Source organism: Perognathus longimembris, chromosome 18 (assembly GCF_023159225.1).
Source record: "Perognathus longimembris pacificus isolate PPM17 chromosome 18, ASM2315922v1, whole genome shotgun sequence".
Classification (NCBI taxonomy): Eukaryota; Metazoa; Chordata; class Mammalia; order Rodentia; family Heteromyidae; genus Perognathus; species Perognathus longimembris.
The window spans coordinates 28,824,641-28,845,112 of NC_063178.1; the positions used below are offsets into that span (position 1 = coordinate 28,824,641).

Consider the following 20,472-nt stretch of genomic DNA (forward strand, 5'->3'; position numbering starts at 1 on the left):
GTGATATTGTGATAAATCATGCTTCAGGAGATATTATGTAGCAAGGCACAATTGAGTTAAGGTTATACGATGGCACAGTAATATGTGTCCAATGCATTAAAGACTATACCATCAGAGAGTAATTATAATTACTCAAATATTCACCATTACTCAGAACTTCCCAGTCCACAATATCCAGGTGTCAAACAAGTAAACTTACTCATGTGAAACCTACATGTTCTTGGTCCCAAGAGCAGACTGAACATTTTCAAGCATCCCAAAGAGTGACTATAGCTACATAGTTATTAAGCATATTCAAAAGGCCAGACTTTGTGTTTTGTGTTAGAAAATAAAATGTAATATCCATGCTCAAAGAATGTACAGATCAACGGTGGGTTAATGTGAATACATGTATACTCTGAATTTATGATATTCTTTAGTGATGGGTAATAATTGGAAAAGTAAATTGGGACTTTTTTTACCACTTTAAAATGGTAAATACTGTAAAATTTAATTAAGCTTTGTTTTGTTTCCATTATTATTTACTTAATTTGTGTAAGCAAAGTCTTAAAGAAGTGTTTGATTGAGAAAAGGAAAGCAAGTTATAATCTATGTATGAACATTACTTTCAGTATTGTGATGAAGTTCTTTTAAGGGAGAGGTTGCTGTTTCTATATTTGTTCAAAACTCTTATATCTCTTGTGCCATATCTTCCTGAAAAGAAGCTAAAATGACCTGGGGGGGGGGGCTCCACTAACAAGACAGAAACTATGTAGAACTCTTGGTGTTAGTCTAAACCTTGCATTCATTTGATAACATTTTAAAATCTTTTTGTTTTGCCTTTTGCCAGTCCTGGGGTGTGAGCACTGTCCCTGGCTTCTTTTTTTGCTCAAGTGTAGCACTCTACCACTTAAGCCACAACATCACTTCTGGCTTTTACTGTTTATGTGGTGCTGAGGAATCAAACCCAGGGCTGTATCCATACTAGGCAAGCACTCTACCACTAAGGCACATTCCAAGCCCTCTTTCTGTTTTTTTCTAAGATGGCTTCAATGTGTAGTTTCAGTTGGCCTTGAATTCACAATCCTCCCGCCAAAATGTGGTTTCATTAAAATTTGAAATTTGTTTCACTGAACAATATTGTTCCAAGAGAGTAAAATATAAACACATAATTCAAAGAAATATTTGCCTTATATGTAATGGCAGGGGAAAGGAAACTCCCACACTATTCAAGGGAAGAGGGTTTATTGGGCAAGGGAGAGAGCAAACCTCCAGCTGGACAAGATGCTGTCAGGTGGATCAAGAGTGATGATATAGGGGAGGGGAAGTGGAGACCTCAGAGGATGAGGAAATCAAAGCCTGAGGGACTTCCCACTGTCCCCAAGTATGCCAGTTGCCTGGGATACAGGTAATCTCCACTGGGTGGGATTTCTAGGGTGCTTGAGGAGAGAGCCAAGGGAAAGGGCCATTTGTCCTGAGCAGGCCTAACAATATGTAACCAACTGGTTTAATTACAAATGTATCCACATGCTGGAGAAGATTCATGGCAATAAGTACTCACAGGGTTGGTAGGGAAGTAACTGGTATAGCAACTTTGGAAAAATATTTGGAAGTATTTTTAAAGGTTAATATTGGCATGCCTTATGATTCAGATAGTTCATTTTCAGGTTTATGCCTGACAGAACTGTGTATACTTAAGGTACCAAGAGAAATACACAAGAATATCTGTGGCAAAATTATTTGTAGTAGCTCCAAAGTAGAGATGATGCAAAATACTTACAATAGGGCCAGACAATAGAATGGGCATAAGTAATGGGCACAAGTCAACTACAACCAAATGGATGAGGTTTGATCAAATGTTGCCAGATAAGGAAAAGTATCCTGTATTTCCATTTATATCTTTTTATAATGAGGCAAAACTAAAATGTATTGTTTAAAGTTGTATGTTTAAGAGGTTGGGCGCTGGTGACTAGAGATTGTAATCCTAGCTACTCAGGAAGCTGCGATTTTAGGACTGATGTTCAAAGCCAGCCTTGTGCAAGAACGTCTATGAGACTCTTATCTCAAGCACCCAAAATTTGGAAGTATATCTGTGGCTCAAGTGTTAGAACACAAACCTTAAGTGAAAAAGCTAAATAATAGTACTTAGGCCCCAAGCTAAAGTCCTAATACTGGGGAAAAAAAAAAAAGCAAAGGGCTGGGGATATGGCCTAGTGGCAAGAGTGCTTGCCTCATATACATGAGGCCCTGGGTTCAATTCCCCAGCACCACATATACAGAAAACGGCCAGAAGTGGCGCTGTGGCTCAAGTGGCAGAGTGCTAACCTTGAGCACAAAGAAGCCAGGAACAGTGCTCAGGCCCTGAGTCCAAGCCCCAGGACTGGCAAAAAAAAAAAAACAAAGATATGTGTATAAGTGATAAAAGGAAAATGAGAAAATATTGCCATAGTAATCAGGAGAGTAAAGATCTTTGGTAAGGAGCATAGCCTATATTTTCTAGAAGTGGGCATGATGGCCCTTTTACTTGTATAAAATGTTTTCTTTTGTCGTGGCTACATGGGAAATTGTCTTTATAATACATGCTTGAGCTGAACGTTTTCATTGTGTGTATATTCCTATACATGTTATAGGTTACATTTGCAATGGGTCAAAATCATATAGTAACCTAGGACAAGACACTTGTCCTAAACATTTAACTTGGTATATATAATGATAGTTTTTAACTATATGTTTATAGCTTAAATAATACCTTCACAGGGCTATGGTGATTAAATATCAAAAAAGGAAATGGAAATATTTCTTTTGAAGGCATACTCAACTGTAGTAACTTTTCAGTTCCTTGGATATTTGATAGTTTATAAGGCATTCATCCTTACAAGAAAGGTTTGACTTAAAATTCTTGAAGGAGCCTTGATTTATAAGTATGCATCACAGAGTTAGGACAGTGTTTGTGCCTATAGAATTAGAAAAAAATTGAACAAGTTTTTTCAAAAAACACTTTCTAAAATATTCTCTAAGGCAAGTTGGCAGAGATGTATGTAAGAATTCTTTCAAGTTATTGCAATGAATGTGAAAGATGGGTTTCTTTCCTTGGTATCAGTATAACAGAAACAAATCTTTTTTTTTCTTATTGATTGTCAAAGTGATGTACAGAGAGGTTATAGTTTCATACGTTAGGCCTTGGGTACATTTCTTGTACTGTTTGTTACTTCCTCCCTCATTCAGCCCTCCTCCCTCCCCTTTTCCCTCTCCTCTTGAGTTGTTCAGTTGGTTTACACCGAATGGTTTTGCAAGTATTGATTTTGGAGTCATTTGTTCTTTTATCATTTGTTGCTCGATTTTGATATTCCCTTTCACTTCCCTAGTTCTAATAACAGTATATACAGTATCCAGTGTACTCAGATGAGATACAGAGATACTATGGCTACAACCACAGGAAGGGGATACAAGAGGGTCATCAACAATAGAAGCTATGGTTTCACATGGCAGGTTGAAAGTGATTACAACATTGATATAACAGTTGCTTCCATAACATGGAGTTCATTTCACTTAGCATCATCTTATGTGTTCATAGGGGCATAGCTATTAGGCTCTTGTGATCCTCTGCTGTGACTTGCCTAAACCTGTGCTAATTATTCCCTATGAGGGAAACCATAGATTCCATGTATCTTTGGGTCTGGCTCACTTCACTCAGTATAATTTTTTCCAAGTCATTCCATTTTTTTATGAATGGGGCAATGTCATTCTTTCTGATAGAGGCATAAAATTCCATTGTGTATATGTACCACATTTTCCTGATCTACTCATTTACTGATGGGCATCTGGGTTGTTTCCATATTTTAGCTATGACAAATTGTTCTGGATGAACATTGTTGTGCTGGTGGCTTTAGTGTGTTCTTGTTTGTGGTCTTTTGGGTAGGTGTCCAAAAGTGGGGCTGCTGGGTCCTAGGGGCGCTCTATGTTTAGTCTTCTGAGGAATCTCCATACCACTTTCCAGAGTGGCTGAACCAGTTTATATTCCCACCAACAATGAAAGTAGGGTTCCCTTTTGGCTACATCCCCTCCAAAATTTATTATTGTTAGTTTTTCCCCAGAGGAAGTTAGGTTCACATACATTTGGAGACAGGGGTACTGAGACAGTTCCCAACAGTCTGGACCACAGTTGAAGGAGCAATTAAAGGTTTCTGTAATGGACACATTTAGCAAGGTGCATTGAGACTCTTCAGTTCACACACTATAGAGAAAAGAGGAGAGTAAGCAGAAATCTAAGGGCTATGTGCAAGGAAGGAGTGGTTGGGAGGAAAGGTGGCGGGGGGATCATTGTTCATTTCCAGGACCAGAGAAATCCTTCCCAAGGCTATGGTACACCTGTGGACTTATAGAGTTTAGATCTTAGAGAAGAGCAGGTTTAGGTAAACTACAACATACCAAAGACAAACATGGGCTTCTGAGAATTTTCTCAGTGACATCATTAGATTGTGATATTATCTAGTGCTTGATTAATTTTTTTACTTATAGAATTCACTGAAAAGCATAAGGCAAGTTTTAAAATAACAACTTGTCCTTAAACTGTATTTATGCAACACATAAATTCTTACCATGGCCTAGTCCTTTTCTCTGTTAGGTTTTACTTTGCAATTTCTTTTACAAATCCTGACTAAGTCCAATTTGTATGCAGAGAGTATAAGAGACAAGAGGTAAGATGACAATAGGGTGAAGCTTGACAAATAGAGTAACACTGATGTAGTATCTTAAGTTCCTTCTAATAAGGGAAATAATATCTCAACACTTTGATTATATCAATAGCAGTAATTATGTCTGTTTTCCCTCTCATTGGTGTTTTACCTAAGTTGCCTTTAGTCTTTGTGACAACTGCATAAGTTGGATGTTCATTCTTTACAAAGATAAGTGAATTGAGAATGAGAGATATCAGGTAAAATACAAAAACATATTTATGGTCATATTGTGATTTCTGTAAGGCCTTGAGGCATTCTACTATGCAGTGCTGACTCCTCAGGAATGCAAGTGAAAAGAAAGTCTCTTGGTAGACAAATGAGTCACTATTCTCCTAGGGCCTCTCTACTGGAAGATCCCTGCTGCTCACTGTTGAAGGAACATTGTAAAATGCCTTCATTTTATGATGAAGGTGAACATTTTAAATTAACAAGTTTCACAGGTATCAATTTTTTGTTTCTGGATATAAGCTAATTACCAGTGTGTCGGGGTCTCAGCTCTCATCGCTCTCCCGGCCTGCGGGAGAGATGGGGAAGCTCACCCCAACTGAGGTGGGCCAAGAAAGGATGAGGTTCGATGGACAGCCCACACCCAGCCCTCCCTCGCTGGAGGACAATCAGACGGAGTCCAAGAGAGATGTCAGCACATGCCTTGGTTTATTGAATGAGCTCCTCTCTTAAATAGGTCAGAAAGCGGCAGGAAAGGGAGGGATGTATGTGCACCTATCTAGGGACTGTGAAGGGAGGCCTGAGCTGTCCCTTAAAGGTGGAGGGCCGAGGGTCCAATCCTAAGAGGCGGCCTAATTCTCACAGGACTGCCTCCGGGTTCATCACCAGGCACCATCTTAGCCACACATGGTCCCAAGGCTGGGAGACGGTGCCAGCTACACCTGCCTTTCCCGGTTCTGGTGTAATAGCCACAGGTGGCCCCAGGGCCGGAAGAGAGGTGGGGCCAACTAGGACCACCTTTCCTGGTTGTGGAGCTGGCTGGGACCTCCTCTTCTGACACTAGGCATCCGGGAATGCCCCACAACAGAGAATTGAAAACAAGAGGATTTTGTGCAGATTAATATCCTCTCTTTTTGCTGAACATGTATCAATGGCTGTTATATGTGTGAGGTTCCACGCCAGAGGTAGGCCATCCTGGACTCAACTCACTTTGTTGTGGCAAATTGTATTTTTCTGTAACATATACGGTCATATTTTGCTAATATTATGAGGAGAATGTGTTATTTGTTTCTAAGCAGACATGGGAATCTGAAAGAGGTTTTGGAGTCAGCTAAACTGGAGGGTCTAAGGCTTCAGTACTCATTAGAAACAGTACAGCCCAAGGCCACTGGAGAATCAGCAGAGCAGCCAGGAATGTGAAAAGATGAGGTATTCATTTTAGCAAATATATTTCACCTAGATTTTGCTTCTAAAAAGGAAAGTATTAATTTGATAGTGAAATGAATGCCCTGTAAACTGGTTTTCTTTTGGATTGAAACTTCAGCTTTTTGTATGAAAGGATCTTGTTTCCTTAAGGTGAGAAACTGTCAGACTTAATTTCAGAAATGGCAGGCTCATTTGTGCTCCAAGGATTTCATTTATGAACATTAGAGAGCTAGAGATGCTGCTTAGCACTTATGTACTTAATTCGGAAGGAAGCATACTTGTCTCCCTAATTATTTACCTCCCTATATATTCAGCAAATATAGGGCAAATACTCAAATAAAAAGGGTTCCAGAATTTGTTACTTTAAAAGTTTGATGCCTAACAGTGCTTTCCCCTTGAGAGTATATTAGAATCGTTTGGAGAACTCTACAAGCTACTTCTGACTCATCTGACCATCTTGAGTAACAGTGTAGACTTAGGTGTTAGCATTTTCAAAGTTTCTGAAGACATTAGAATGATAAGTTTAGAAGTTTTGATGTAAAGGGTGATGAAGGGGAGAGTTGAGGTGAATGAGGGTAGAAAACAGACAAAGATATGACATGCCACAAATAATAACTGTACTCTTGTGGAATATGGGTTTGAATCTTAGGTATGTCTGCCACTTGAAAGAGCTGTGTGACATCAAGCAACTTATCTCTCCTTTTGAGCCTTTTGTCACAAATATATTAATACTTAAAAACTTTAGGGAGTACCTGTGAGAATAAAACAAATAATCGATGAAAAATCTCTGGCACATTGTAGGCAATTTAAACATAAGGCATCCTTAGCAGTATTATTAGACAACATCAAGTAAATATACAACAGAAACTTTTGGAAAGAAGGAAAGAGGTGAGAAAGATGACCTTGGCATTGATGGAACAAAGGAAGAGGAGAGAGGAGAGAGGCATCCCTCTCTCAGTCATCCAGCGACCTTACCTCTGCATGTATGAGCATAGGAGTGTGATTTCCAGAAGAATGTACATCATGATGGAACAAACCAGCATGGCTAGTCCCAAGAGAATGGCCCGGTCTTCTCCAGCTTTACGTGCTGTGACTGTTTTCCTTTTGTCCAGGAGTTCATGGTCCCTGATTTTTTTGGTAGATATTTCTGAAGTTGAAAACAATAGAGACTTATATGAAGTTTTGTTAATCAGTGTGGGGACTGCTTTCTCTGCTTCGGCTCAAATTCTTATTTTCTCTCTTATTATCCTCGCATCGCCTTCTCCCCCAACCCTCGGCCTGCAGGTTTGTCGGGGTGAGACGTGGGGATGTCTCCGTCCTGGCGGGCGCACGACCCGCGTGGCAATGTGACCGCTATCCTACTCCCGGACATAGACCACGGAGTCAGCTTCTGAGAGCGAACTAACTTTATTGAGAGAGGGGCAAGGGTAGATGATCGGGGGGAAGGGGGTTGGCCAGGATTCCCATAGGCCACGAGCTGTCAGGTGACCTCCAAGGGGCTGGTCACTTGACCTCCAAGGGGCTACGTCACTCTGAGCGCGCCAAACCAGGGCGGGCTGGTAGGCGCCAGGCTGGCTGCCAGCTAAGTCGGGGGTCTCTTATCGGACCGGTTTCTCCAGATTCCAATGTAGAGAGGATGGAAGGGCTGCATTCCCCAGCTGGGGGAGGTGCCTCAGGCCCCTTCCATCTAGGGGGGAAGATGGACCCCAACATCTGCCTCTTTTATATTTTTTTTTCGAACAGCAGGAGGCGCCCTACTCGAGAGCGCGCCATGTCTTAGGTTTCCCCCCCCCCCAAGGGGAGTCTTACCCGTCTTGGACTAACGCCCTAGCTCTTCAGGCTGACCTTCCTGCCGGGCTGGCGGGCCCGATGAGAGGCCTTGGGGAGAGTGGGATTGGCACTCGAAAGAGAGCCTGATAATTTTTTCCGGTGCCGGCGGACCTTACTGAGCAGCCGGTCCTAGGGTTTGAGTGACGAGCCTCTTGGGGTGCTTATATGGCTAAAAGGCCAAAGGCCACTTGGTATCTAGACAGCTCTGGCCCATCGCTTAGAACAAGAGACTCAATGTAAACATAAGGTAAATGGGAGCATAAAGCAGACATGAGCATAAGCAATCGTAATACAAGGCAAATGCAAACATGAGCAACTGTAACACATGAGCAATTACAACAAGGCACAAGGCGATGGAGGGTCTCTTATCGGGGTCAGTCCACGGGAAACAGGAATTCTGGTCCAGTCTGGTGTCGCTCAAGGCAGCACAGATGGCTCTTCCTTCCCTCGATGGTGAGGTAGAGGGGCAGGATCAGGTCCTGGTGATGTGGCAGCCAGGATGCTGGTAACTTAACAACTGAGGTTAGTAAAACACTTCACAGTAAACATTGCAGCAAGGTGCCAATACCTTACTTATTATAAACATTTATAATAAAACATTAAAGTGTCCAAGTCCTTTAGCTCCTATTTCCCTCCAATGGGGACCCCCGAGATAAGCAGCAAAGGGGGGAGCAAAAGAGAGGGACAACCGTGCAAAATTTCCCTTTGGTCCTTGTGCAAGGCTGTGGGCCACGCTGCCACAGCAAACGTTACTCCAAAGGGCGTCAGGCAGGGTCCAGGGAAGAAACAGGGCCGACACTGGGTCCAGGTCCATCGCTGGTGCAGGCAGGCTTTCCCGTTTCTCCTTAGAAAATTCCACCTCGGTCTTTGCTTTCCTGAGAGGAAACAAGGGGAGACATCCCTCAAGGGCAGGTGCCCTTGGGTGGTCATTCTGTTGGACAATATTTTACATCTCTAGCTGGTATCCAGATTGGATTCGGTTCCCCAGTAGGGAAGACGCAGGCGAATCCCCTGCCTGCGCTGATAATTGGGTCGGGTCCACGCCACGCCCCTGTCAGAGAATCCTTCCACCGGGCCTCCACTTTTAAGTAGGGTGTTTGGCTTGACCAGTGTCTCTGGAAAGCCGACAGAGGTTGGTCCTTAGAGAAATTTAAAATATTCAATGTAAACATCGCTGTCCTCAGCTGGTCCTGGGGGCTTCCCCCCCCTTTTTGTTTTAATAATTGATCCTTCAGGGTCCTATTATGCCTCTCAATTATGGCTTGACCCTTTGGGTTATAAGGTATTCCAGTGGTATGTTTAATATTCCACATTTGGAAAAATTCCTGTAAAGGCTTACTGGTGAAACAAGGTCCATTATCTGTTTTAACCTGTAAAGGCAGTCCTAGGATAGCAAAACATTGTAAGAAGTGGCTTTCAGCATGCCGTGCTCTTTCACCGGTATGCAGAGAGGCCCAACATGCACCAGAGCAGGTGTCAATGGACATAAATATATATTTTAGCCTTCCAAAGGGGGTGTAATGGGTCACATCAGTCTGCCAAATTAAATTGGGTCTTAAACCTCTTGAATTTACACCTGGAGATTGCAAGGGAGGGACTTGCACGAAAGGCATACATGATTTGCAAGTCCTTATAATCTTTTTTAGGTCTTTTATAGGAATTGAAGGAAATCTCTGATGTAACCCTCTCCAATTTAAGTGAGTACGCTCATGAAGCCCTTTGGCCATTTGGAGGTTTTGAGGTTGTACAATGGCTAGAGCTATGATGGTTCCATCAGTGGCCAGCTGGTCAGCCATACGATTACCTTGTGCCAGGTCCCCAGGCAGTCCTTGATGTCCACGAAGGTGCTGTAAAAAGATAGGCTCACTCCGCTCTTTTAACAGAGACCTGACTTGGATCATCAGAGGAGTGATTGGGTTTCCATCCAACTTGATATGTGAACATACCAGGTTGGGTAGCAAGTTAACCACATATAGACTATCAGAGAACAAGTTCATTGGCTGTTTAACATGGGTCAGCGCCAAGGCGACTGCGTACAGCTCTTTAAACTGTGCAGAGCCAGTGACGGCTTCAAAGTAATGGGTGTTATCTTTCCCACCGGCAGGGGGCGAGGCGGAGCGCACCACTACGGCAGAGCCGGCTCGCCCACCATCTGTAAAGACATTGGCAGCCTTGACAAGAGGCTTGGTAGAGAAAAGCACAGGGGGTGTCCATTGTAGCCTGGAAAATGAGGTCACCCATCTTGAAGTGCCATAGTGGCAATCTATCTTACCCATAAAGCCCTCCAGGGCACTAGACACACGTGAATTATTTCTCCTGACCCATTCAAAATCTGACAACCGGTAGGGAATAGTTAGCACGTCAGGATCTCTTCCATAATGTCTCAGGGAAGTATCCCTGCCCTTAATTACCAAGTCAGCTAGCTGGTCCATCTGGGAATAAACTCTGGGAGCTCCTCCCACTGATGCGTGCACCCACTGAAGGGGCTCGCCTGATTGCGTAATTGCAGCTGAAGAGAGTTCGGATCCGGGGAGGATCCAAAGGCAAGGTGGGCACTTAGGCTTGTAGCGTGCCAGCTGTGCCTTATTTAAGGCCAATTGGATTTTCTGGAAGGCTGTTTGGAGTGATGGAGTTATTGTAATAACATCAGTGGGCGCTTTGCCCTTTAAAGAGTCATGGAGCGGTAACAGCTCCTCTGTAGGCAGTTGAAGCCAGGATCTTAGCCAATTAATTTCACCTAACAGTCTTTGCATCTCCACCAGAGTATAAGTTGCCTGGAAGGATAACTGGGGCTTGAGTGGGCATACAGAGTCTAGTTTAAGCTCTGCCCCCAAGATCTTGAAGGGGTATGCTTTCTGAACCTTGTCACTGGCTATACGCAGCCCTCCTCTTTAAAGGAGTGTTTGGGCCTTGCTATAGGCCAAATCTAGCACATGGGCATCTGCTGATCCAATAATAATGTTGTCCAATTAAATGCATATAGTCCGATCTGCTCCTGTATTAATTAAGAATCGGAACTTTTTTCCAAATATATTACTGTCTCTGGCAATAGGGACTGCCCAGCAAGGGGCTTTAGGCTGTTTATTGCCTTGGTTGGTGGGAAATCTGAAAGTCAGGCCGTAAAGTTAATATTTTGCCCAGGGCGCATTTACCCGCCTCTCTCAAGAACCATCCTCCTGGACTCATGAAAATCTGTAGCTTCAAGGCCTCTGAATTTAAAAGTGGCCAGGCCGTAAAGCAGATGTTTTGTCCAGGACGCGTTCGGCCTGCCTCTCTCAAGAGCCGTCCTCCTGCACTCATGAAAATCTGTAGCTTCAAGGCCTCTGAATTTAAAAGTGGCCAGGCCAGTTTTTTTTTTTTTTTTGCTGCGGGGCGCTGCAGGCGCAGCAGAAAAGCGGCTCAGGGTTGCCGAAATCTGCATATGTATAGAGTCAAGCTGAGTTTCACCTGGGGGAGGGGTAGCAAGCCTGCGGCTGCTCTGCTCATCTCCGGCCAGCCGCGGCTTTGGATTCCTGGGTACCGAACGAGCTTTCGTCCCAGGGCTTCTCGAGGAGTAGGGCATGGGGCCCGCTCCAGATCAAAATTACCTCCGGCTTCCTTCTCCTGAATCCAGGGGTTCCCCGCCCGGGTCCCAAGAGAGGCAAGCCTTGAGAGTCTTAATGGCTCGCAGTGGGGGTTCTCCTCCACGTTTTGTTGTTTGTAATTCCCGCTCTAGTCGGTCCCAAATTTCCCATGAGAGTGGGTTGGCTCCAGTTAGCCATGGGACCCTGTGGGGCAATTCCTCCCAAATTTGTATGGCGCAGGGCTCTGAGATATTAATCCCTGCGTTTTGGGGGGTGAACTTTAGGATCTTAGGGGGCGAATTGTTTCGCCGACTCTGGACTTGTCCCATCCTCTTACCTGGGGTGGGAGGATCGCGCGTCTCAGGATTTCCAACCTGTTTCCGTCAGGGCCGGTCGGGAGCCGGGCTTTCTTGCGTGGATTCGTGCAAACCACGTGGGGCGCCACTCTGTGGGGAGTGCTTTCTCTGCTCCGGCTCAAGTGCTCATTTCTTTCTCTCTTATTATCCTCGCATCGCCTTCTACCCCAACCCTCGGCCTGCAGGTTTGTCGGGGTGAGACGTGGGGATGTCTCCGTCCTGGCGGGCGCACGACCCGCGTGGCAATGTGACCGCTATCCTACTCCCGGACATAGACCACGGAGTCAGCTTCTGAGAGCGAACTAACTTTATTGAGAGAGGGGCAAGGGTAGATGATCGGGGGGAAGGGGGTTGGCCAGGATTCCCATAGGCCACGAGCTGTCAGGTGACCTCCAAGGGGCTGGTCACTTGACCTCCAAGGGGCTACGTCACTCTGAGCGCGCCAAACCAGGGCGGGCTGGTAGGCGCCAGGCTGGCTGCCAGCTAAGTCGGGGGTCTCTTATCGGACCGGTTTCTCCAGATTCCAATGTAGAGAGGATGGAAGGGCTGCATTCCCCAGCTGGGGGAGGTGCCTCAGGCCCCTTCCATCTAGGGGGGAAGATGGACCCCAACAAATCAGCATACTCTTTCCTTACAGGAAAGTGTCTGTTATTTCATTTCTAGGGCTGAGACAAGTAAAGGCACTCTCCAAACTGGCCTGAGTATGATCCCAGTGAGTGGCATCTGCTTCCCAAAACACATGTACACCTAAATGTACACCTGCATACATGTATACATTCACAAGTACACGCACATAAACACACACACACACACTCATACACACCAACTGAATGGGGACTTAGTATTCTGTCTTTACCTTAGGACTCATAGCTAATAGTCCATTAGTTTTATTCCTTTCCAATTCTAGAGAAAGCAATGCCTTACACTCTGAAAATAATGCTTTGGGTTTATTGACTTTACCATCAATCAGGGTGATTATGATGGATAGATTTTAGAATTTTTGAGTATCTACTTAAGCATTAATTCAAATAAATGGCAATGTATATTAGGAATCTATTAACTGAATCCCTATGTTCCCTCAGTAGAAATAGAATTATTTATGCTTAACATTTATCTCAATATTATGATACCTTAGGGTTCTATTGAGTTGAGATTTATAACCAGGCTTCTGTTTTTATTTTTTTGTTTTGGAGCAGTGTCATAAGATGAATAAATGAGGTTGGAGTCAAATGTCCCTTGAGTTGAAATCCCGATTTCACTGTCTACTGGCTGTGTGTCAATAGCAAGTTCCTTAATATTTCTGATACCTAGTTTTCTACAAAGGAGAAATAATGTTTCAATGAGGTATGGCTACATTAGGCAACAAAAGTCAATCATCTGAGAATAACTTACATGTGAGTATTTAATAAATAGTTCCATTCAAAAATAGAATGGAGAACAATGGATAGATATACATTTTACAACATAAAACTACTGTCATATCCCTCCCCACCCCCAATTTCTAAAAGACAAGATGGTAAGAAATGGAATATCACTTAAATCACTTAATGCTTAGTAATGAGGGATTGGATTGGAAGAGATGGTAAAAAAATGAAAAATTCTGGGGTGTTGTCTTGGTTGTTCAGAGTAATGTACACAAGTGTGGGTTTGGAAGTCAATGCTCAGGAATTCTACAAGATGGATCATAAAGTTAAAAGCTTACTTTCTCTTTTTTATGCTTGAACTTAGAGCCTGTGCTGTCCCCTTAGCTTTCTTGCTCAAAGCTGACATTCTACCACGTGAGCCAAAATCTTCTGGCCTCTTGGTGGTTAATTGGAGATATGAACTCTCCTGCATGGGCTGACTTCTAACCATGATTCTCATATCTCAGTCTCCCAAATGGGCAGTAGCCACCGGTACCTGGTAAGTGCCCTCTCTTGATTTCTCCTTAGATAAGGGTGTGTTGGATCCCAGGTAGAGGAAATGTTTCTGGCCTTGTGTGTGAGAAACAGGAGAAAAATGGAATGCTCCAAAAATGGAGATGGAAGCTCTTAGTTATAGTTTTCAGCTTTAAACAAAAAGCTAAGAATGGCTCCAAAGTTTTCTTTGAGGTTCTTATTACTAATTACTCATGTTTTATGGAGGACCAAATGAGTAGAATCGGACGTTCAACTTTGCAGGAGATGAACAAGGGGTCCATTGTTTGCGCACCTGTTTATAAGTAGCTTTTTGCTCCAACCTGCACTTTATTGTGCTTATGGCCCCTTACACACTGTTCTGATTGGCTTGTAAAATATGGGATGGTTGCTAAATGGATATATGTGATTGGATCTATATTTATTTACAGAAAGTTCTGGGGGAAATTTCGATCAATCTCATTCCTAGTGTACAAACTTAGCTGATTAGCTTATTGTTACTGTTTAAAGTTTATTTATGAGGTAGCTTATATGCATCTTACTCTTTCTTCAGTGAGTGGAAAGAGGCCCATTGCAGGTGGAGAATGACAGCTAAACTATCTTTCTTCTTTTTTGGTGCCAATAATGGAGTTGAACTGAAGGCCTTACATTTTCACTCAAAGCTGGCACCTGAGCTACAACTTCATTTACAGCTTTTTACTAGTTAATTGGAGATAAGAGTCTGGCTGACCTTTCTGCCCAAGACAGTCTCCTGAGTAGCTAGCATTACAGATGTGAGCCACCAATACATATGTGAATTACGTTTTTATGGCCAAAGATATTTGAGTATTTTCCCACCCACCCACATTCACAATTGGCCACTTGTTGGCATTTTGGGAGGACTACAAGAAAAGTAGCTCCCAAGAAAAGTGTTTTTGGATTAGCTTTTACTTTCCACAGATTGACAATCACCTTCTAAGTTTCTGCAATGTTTTGAAAATTTCTTTGGAAATTATAGGATTTATATCAAAGCTCTTTAAACTAGATCCTTTACAAAGCTGACAATAAATTGGTCCCATTAGAAGATAAGGACAGTAGGCAGGAAATCTTCTGAAGCAAGAAAAGATGAGTCTAGGGCTGAGTAGCTTCAAATACCTTCTGTGACCAGTCTAGGCAGGAAAGTCTATAAGACTTAAAAAAATATTCAGGTAGTTGTCAAAAGGAGTTCACATTTAACAACACAGTTTATGATTGTCTCCAATTAACCACTAAAAAGCCAGAATGGAACTGTGGCTCAAGCGGTAGAGTACTACCCTGAGCATAAGAGCTCAAGGACAGTGCTCAGGCCTTGAGTTCAAGTTCTAGGACACACGGACACACACTCACACACACACACACACACACACATACACGCTATTGCAACTGAGAATAGTTAACCAATAGTTTTCATATACTCTAAAGAAAGGGAGAAAATGATTGATTTCTGTATAGCCATAGGAATTTGGGAAATCGAGATATTAGTCAGTAAAATGTAAGTGGTGAGCAGGTGGCCTATACTTATGGAGTGATTCCTGAATAGATTAGTAAATAAAGGGACTAATGAATGATCTGGAAGAAGCATTCTGGTAAACTTTTAAGATTGAGGTTGTGGTCCCTTCCCAAATTTTTAAAAAGGTAGAAAAATAAATATTAGTGTGCTGATGCCTTACGTTTATAATCTTAGCTACTCAGGATGCCGAGTATGCGACCATCCTAAGTAGAAATGTTTGTGAAACTCGATCTCCAATTAACAAGAAAAAAGCCAGAAGTGTAAATGTGGTTCAACTGGTAGAGTACCAACCATAAACAAAAAGCTCCAGTGCCTGCACCAGAAAACATTAAAGGAAAAAATATCAGTGAAAGGTGGGAAATTAAATTAAGGAATCCTGAGATCACAGGAGGGAAGCTTTGTTTCCAGCTTGTATTTACTGGTCAGAGGAAGAATTGAGGTTAGAGAAAGCTTCCTAGATGAATATTCTCTTAAATAGAAATCTTCAACATTGATTCAGAATTAACAAATGAGATAAAGAATTGAGGGTAATTCCAATAGGAAGAGCCACATGAATATGGAGACTTGAAAATGTATGGTATCAGAAATTACAATTATGGTAATGATATTGGGTAGAGTTTGTTATGGAGGAAAAGATGTTTGGAAAAGGTTGAAGAGTTTTGTAAGTCATTCTATAGAATGTGTCCTTTATCCTGTAGTTAATGGGTAGTGCTGAGGAGTGACAAGATCACAAGTGAGTTACCGAGTGATCACTGTAATTGCTGTGCAGATATTAGATTAAAAACGGAAGAAAGCTTATATCAGAGAGAAGAATATGGAGATTGATGCTGTTTTAGGAGAGGATAGTGAGGGCTAGATATGACGTCAAGGTAGAGGAGTTAGAAAAAGGATACACATTGAAATCATTAGGAGATCAATTTTATGATTATAGTTTAGATTTATGTCTCAGTGCTTATCTTGGATGTTGAAAGAAATGATTGAGAGTGACAAAGTGGAATTAGCATTTCCTCTCCCTTTCAAATTTGAGAGGACTTTTGGTGATTTTTGTAGGTAAGAAGAGGAGACAGTAATACATTCATGACTTGCTTCCTGCAAACTTAGTGCACTGTGTTCAGGTGGGAGAGAAACTAATTTGATGGTAAGATAGAACAAAGCCAGAAAAGTCATAGGGTGAAAAACATCTTTTGGGTGAATTTTTATGTTTTATGTTACATTTAATGTGACACACTTTAAAAACTTGCCCTTTTATAGTTGCCTTTGGTGAGATTTGGTGTGCCTTAAACTTCCCATGTCGTCCTAAAATGCTGTGGGAAAGAGCGTATACAGTCTGCATGCGAGTTTCTTAATCAAGTCGTCTCTTCCCTTCTACCCCCAGTTGTCTTCAATGGTAGGTAGAAAAGGCAAGACGCTATTATTTGTGCTCAGTCTTAAGCATAAGCCTTCGTAATAGAAATATTTGTACCTTGGGTCTTACCCAGAGCTTGTATTTCATTTTTTCTTTGGTTATGTTTTTAAATGAAGCTACTGAAAAAGGGTGAGGGATAGGGTATATGGTGGGATAAATGGGGGAACAAAGGCCAGTACAATGAATGCATGTTTAGACACACATCACACACACACAGAACATTCTCTTCAAAACTTTTTGTAAAATCCTTTCAAAATCCTTTTGGTGTGATACTAAGTTTATAGGATAAGTCCAAGAATAAAGTTTCTGTAATAATTTTCCTGAAAACAAACATTTTCAATTTTTATTAAAGTTTCGTTTTTGCTCCAAGCAAGTCAACACAGCACAATGTTATTGAGCCCAATATTAGAAATTTTTCTTTAAATCTGATATTAGGACTCAGCTAAATTTTTTACAAGAATGTGTATATTAAAATGTACATAAAGTGTTTTTAAGTGCAAGAAAGATTTTTCTCTTTAGCTTTCCATGGTATATATCCATCAAGGAGAAAAGACTTCAGGTTAAGGGAGGTAATTACCACTTATGAGTTCATTCTGTAAAAATTTGGAACTTATTTAAAGTTATTTTTAAGAGGGTTTTGGGACGTAGCCTGGTTGTCCTTGCACTCACAATCCTCCTGCCTTAGCCTTCATCATCCTAGGATACAAAACATGCACCACTTCACCTAGATGTCATAATTAAGTCTTCTTCTTTTTTTTTTTTTTTTTGGCCAGTCCTGGGACTTGCACTGAGCACTGTCCCTGGCTTCTTCCTGCTCAAGGCTTAGCACTCTGCCACCTGAACCACAGCGCCCCTTCTGGCCGTTTTCCGTATACATGGTGCTGGGGAATCGAACCTAGGGCTTCATGTATGGGAGGCAAGCTCTCTTGCCACTAGGCCATATCCCCAGCCCCGTAATTAAGTCTTCATGATAAGAACATCATGTTCTGATTCTGACAGAGTCAATCAAACGTGATGTCTTAAAAATGTAGAGTGAGTGAATGTCATTCTCTCCACGCAAGGCAATGAGGCGATGTCTACAGCCTTTGGTTTGATTCTTTCTAAAGCTAAGTTTCATAGTGACAGTCTTCTGCTCATAGATACATCTTTCTTGAATATGTAAGTAAATATATTCTTCTCATAGATACTAACATCATATCTTTTAAGAGTCATTTTATACTTTTTCAAGTCCTCTTTTTTAATTTTTTTTTCAAATTTTTATATCAAACTGATGTACAGAGAGGTTACAGTTTCATACATTAGGCATTGGATACATTTCTTGTACTGTTTGGAACTGAACTCTCTTGATAGAGCCCAAGCAGCCAAGAACAAAGGCAATAAGTATTTTAAAGCAGGAAAATATGACCAAGCTATTCAATGCTATACTGAGGCTATTAGTTTATGCCCTACGGAGAAGAATGTCGACTTTACACATTTTATCAAAACAGAGCTGCTGCCTTTGAACAGTTGCAAAAATGGAAAGAGGTGGCACAGGATTGTACAAAGGCTGTTGAACTGAATCCCAAATATGTGAAAGCTCTCTTTAGACATGCAAAAGCCCATGAGAAGCTAGACAATAAGAAGGAATGTTTAGAAGATGTCACTGCTGTGTGTATATCAAAAGGTTCCAAAATCAGCAAAGTATGCTATTAGCTGATAAAGTACTTAAACTTCTTGGAAAAGAGAAAGCCAAAGAAAAATATAAGAACCGTGAACCTCTGATGCCATCTCCACAGTTTATCAAATCTTACTTCAGTTCTTTCATGGATGATGTAATTTCTCAGCCCATGCTTAAAGGAGAGAAGTCTGATGAAGATAAAAATAAGGAGAGGGAAGCTTTAGAAGTAAAAGAAAATTCTGGATATGTAAAAGCCAAACAGTACATGGAAGAAGAAAACTATGATACAATCATAAGTGAATGCTCAAAAGAAATAGATACACAAGGCAAATACATGGCAGAAGCATTGTTGCTATGAGCCACCTTCTACCTGCTTATTGGCAATGCTAATGCAGCCAAACCTGACTTAAATAAGGTCATCAGTTTGAAAGAAGCTAATGTGAAGCTTTGAGCAAATGACCTCATCAAAAGAGGCAGCATGTACATGCAACAGCAGCAGCCTTTGCTGTCTACTCAGGACTTTAATATGGCTGCTGACATTGATCCTCAGAATGCAGAGGTGTATCATCACCGAGGACAGCTGAAAATACTGCTTGATCAAGTCTACTCAAGTCCTCTTTAGAGACATTGGTTGTTTTGCTAACATTTTGGCATCATTGAAATTCATTTTTGAATTGCACATTATGACCAATTTGACAATTTTTTTCAATTAAGATTTGTTTCTCTTATCTATTCACAGTGGTTATAGTAATTGGTTTTGAATAAAAATTCTTAACAGCTCTTTCAAAATCCAGTGAGGTTTTTACTTGACCAGTTTTTATTTTGCCATATGACAATGTTTACCAAAAGCTTAATTTGTCTCTTCTCTGGTCCTGTTACTGCAATAGAATGGCTCTGGGTTAGAATGTTTAAATGTTCACCTGGAAAATACTGAAGAGAGCAATACACAGACCAAGAGAGCACTTAGGGAACAGAGAAGAATAAACAGGTAGAGAAAGAGGACATGTTAAGGAAAGGACTAAGAGAGGACCAGGGGACGTAGAGAAGAGGACACTGGATATAGAGTGTCCTGGACAGAGAGGAAAAAGTAGAGAAATGGGTAGAGACAATGTTATCATGACTGGGAAGAACAAGAGGGAAGGAGTTGAGAATGTCCAATTTTGAGCCATCCTGGACATACAGGCCAACTTAATATGTATTGAGATAGGTTTGTAATAGTCATAGAATGATTTCAGTACATAGACAAGTTTAAGAAGGCCACCAACATGATTGGCAAATGAGTTCTTTGGTAAAGTGCTTTCAGGAAAATTGGATATCACTATATTGTACATCCATTGATATGAATATTTATTGCATCAATGGCAGATATAGTGTTCCAGGCCTTTGACTTGTAAGCACAGGGTGGTATTGAAGCCTGCAATTTGGGGATGTTATTTGATGTAAGTATGGATGGCTAAGTGTCTATGGTAGGTTGGATACTGCAAGATCAGCATATTTTGGGTCCTGACATTGGCAGAGATAAGAGTACTTGTGGGTATAGGAAAGAGAAGGTGGGAAGATACAAATTAGATGTGAAGATTATGTGTATCTAAAATCACTTGGCATTCTGACTATTTGTGTTTATGTGAACATTGAGTTGCCCAAGAATTCGAGCCACCACATTCATCTTTGTAGGCCTAGGCTCTTGTACCTATTATGTTCATAAAGCATATTTTCCTCTGGGCTGAAAATAGCAGTAATAAGCACAGATGTGAGCTGTGCATATGGAGGCTCAATGGTCAATTAAAATCATATAAATTAGGAACCATGGTTTGAACAAGCTCTTGGCTTTTCTATTCCAATTAGTATCCATTGTATTGCATCACCAGTGAATTTATTCCAGAGGGAATAAAAATCAAACCTTTCAGGCACTGAGAACCTCACATGAAAGTTCTCTTCTGTTAGATCTGCTGAGAGTGAACTTTGGGAAGTGGATTAGTGAATGCCTTCACAGCTGATGGGATGGAAGATACAATACATTTTTGAACCTGTCATCTCATATGGCAGTGCTGCATTGAGGGAAGAATTTAATTCTTCCTTCTGTACACTAAACCCTTTCACATTTTTGACCCATGTCATGTGTATTTTCATCTTCTTCCAGATTTCATGAATT

General features: G+C 41.6%; 2 pseudogenes; one reads left to right on the plus strand and one right to left on the minus strand.

Moving 5' to 3' along the window:
* Nucleotides 1–16,548, minus strand: part of LOC125366888 — a 29,863-nt pseudogene extending 13,315 nt beyond the window's left edge.
* Nucleotides 16,549–17,990: 1,442 nt separating this feature from the next.
* LOC125366889 lies at nucleotides 17,991–18,942 on the plus strand (annotated as a pseudogene).
* The last annotated feature ends 1,530 nt before the right edge of the window (nucleotides 18,943–20,472 follow it).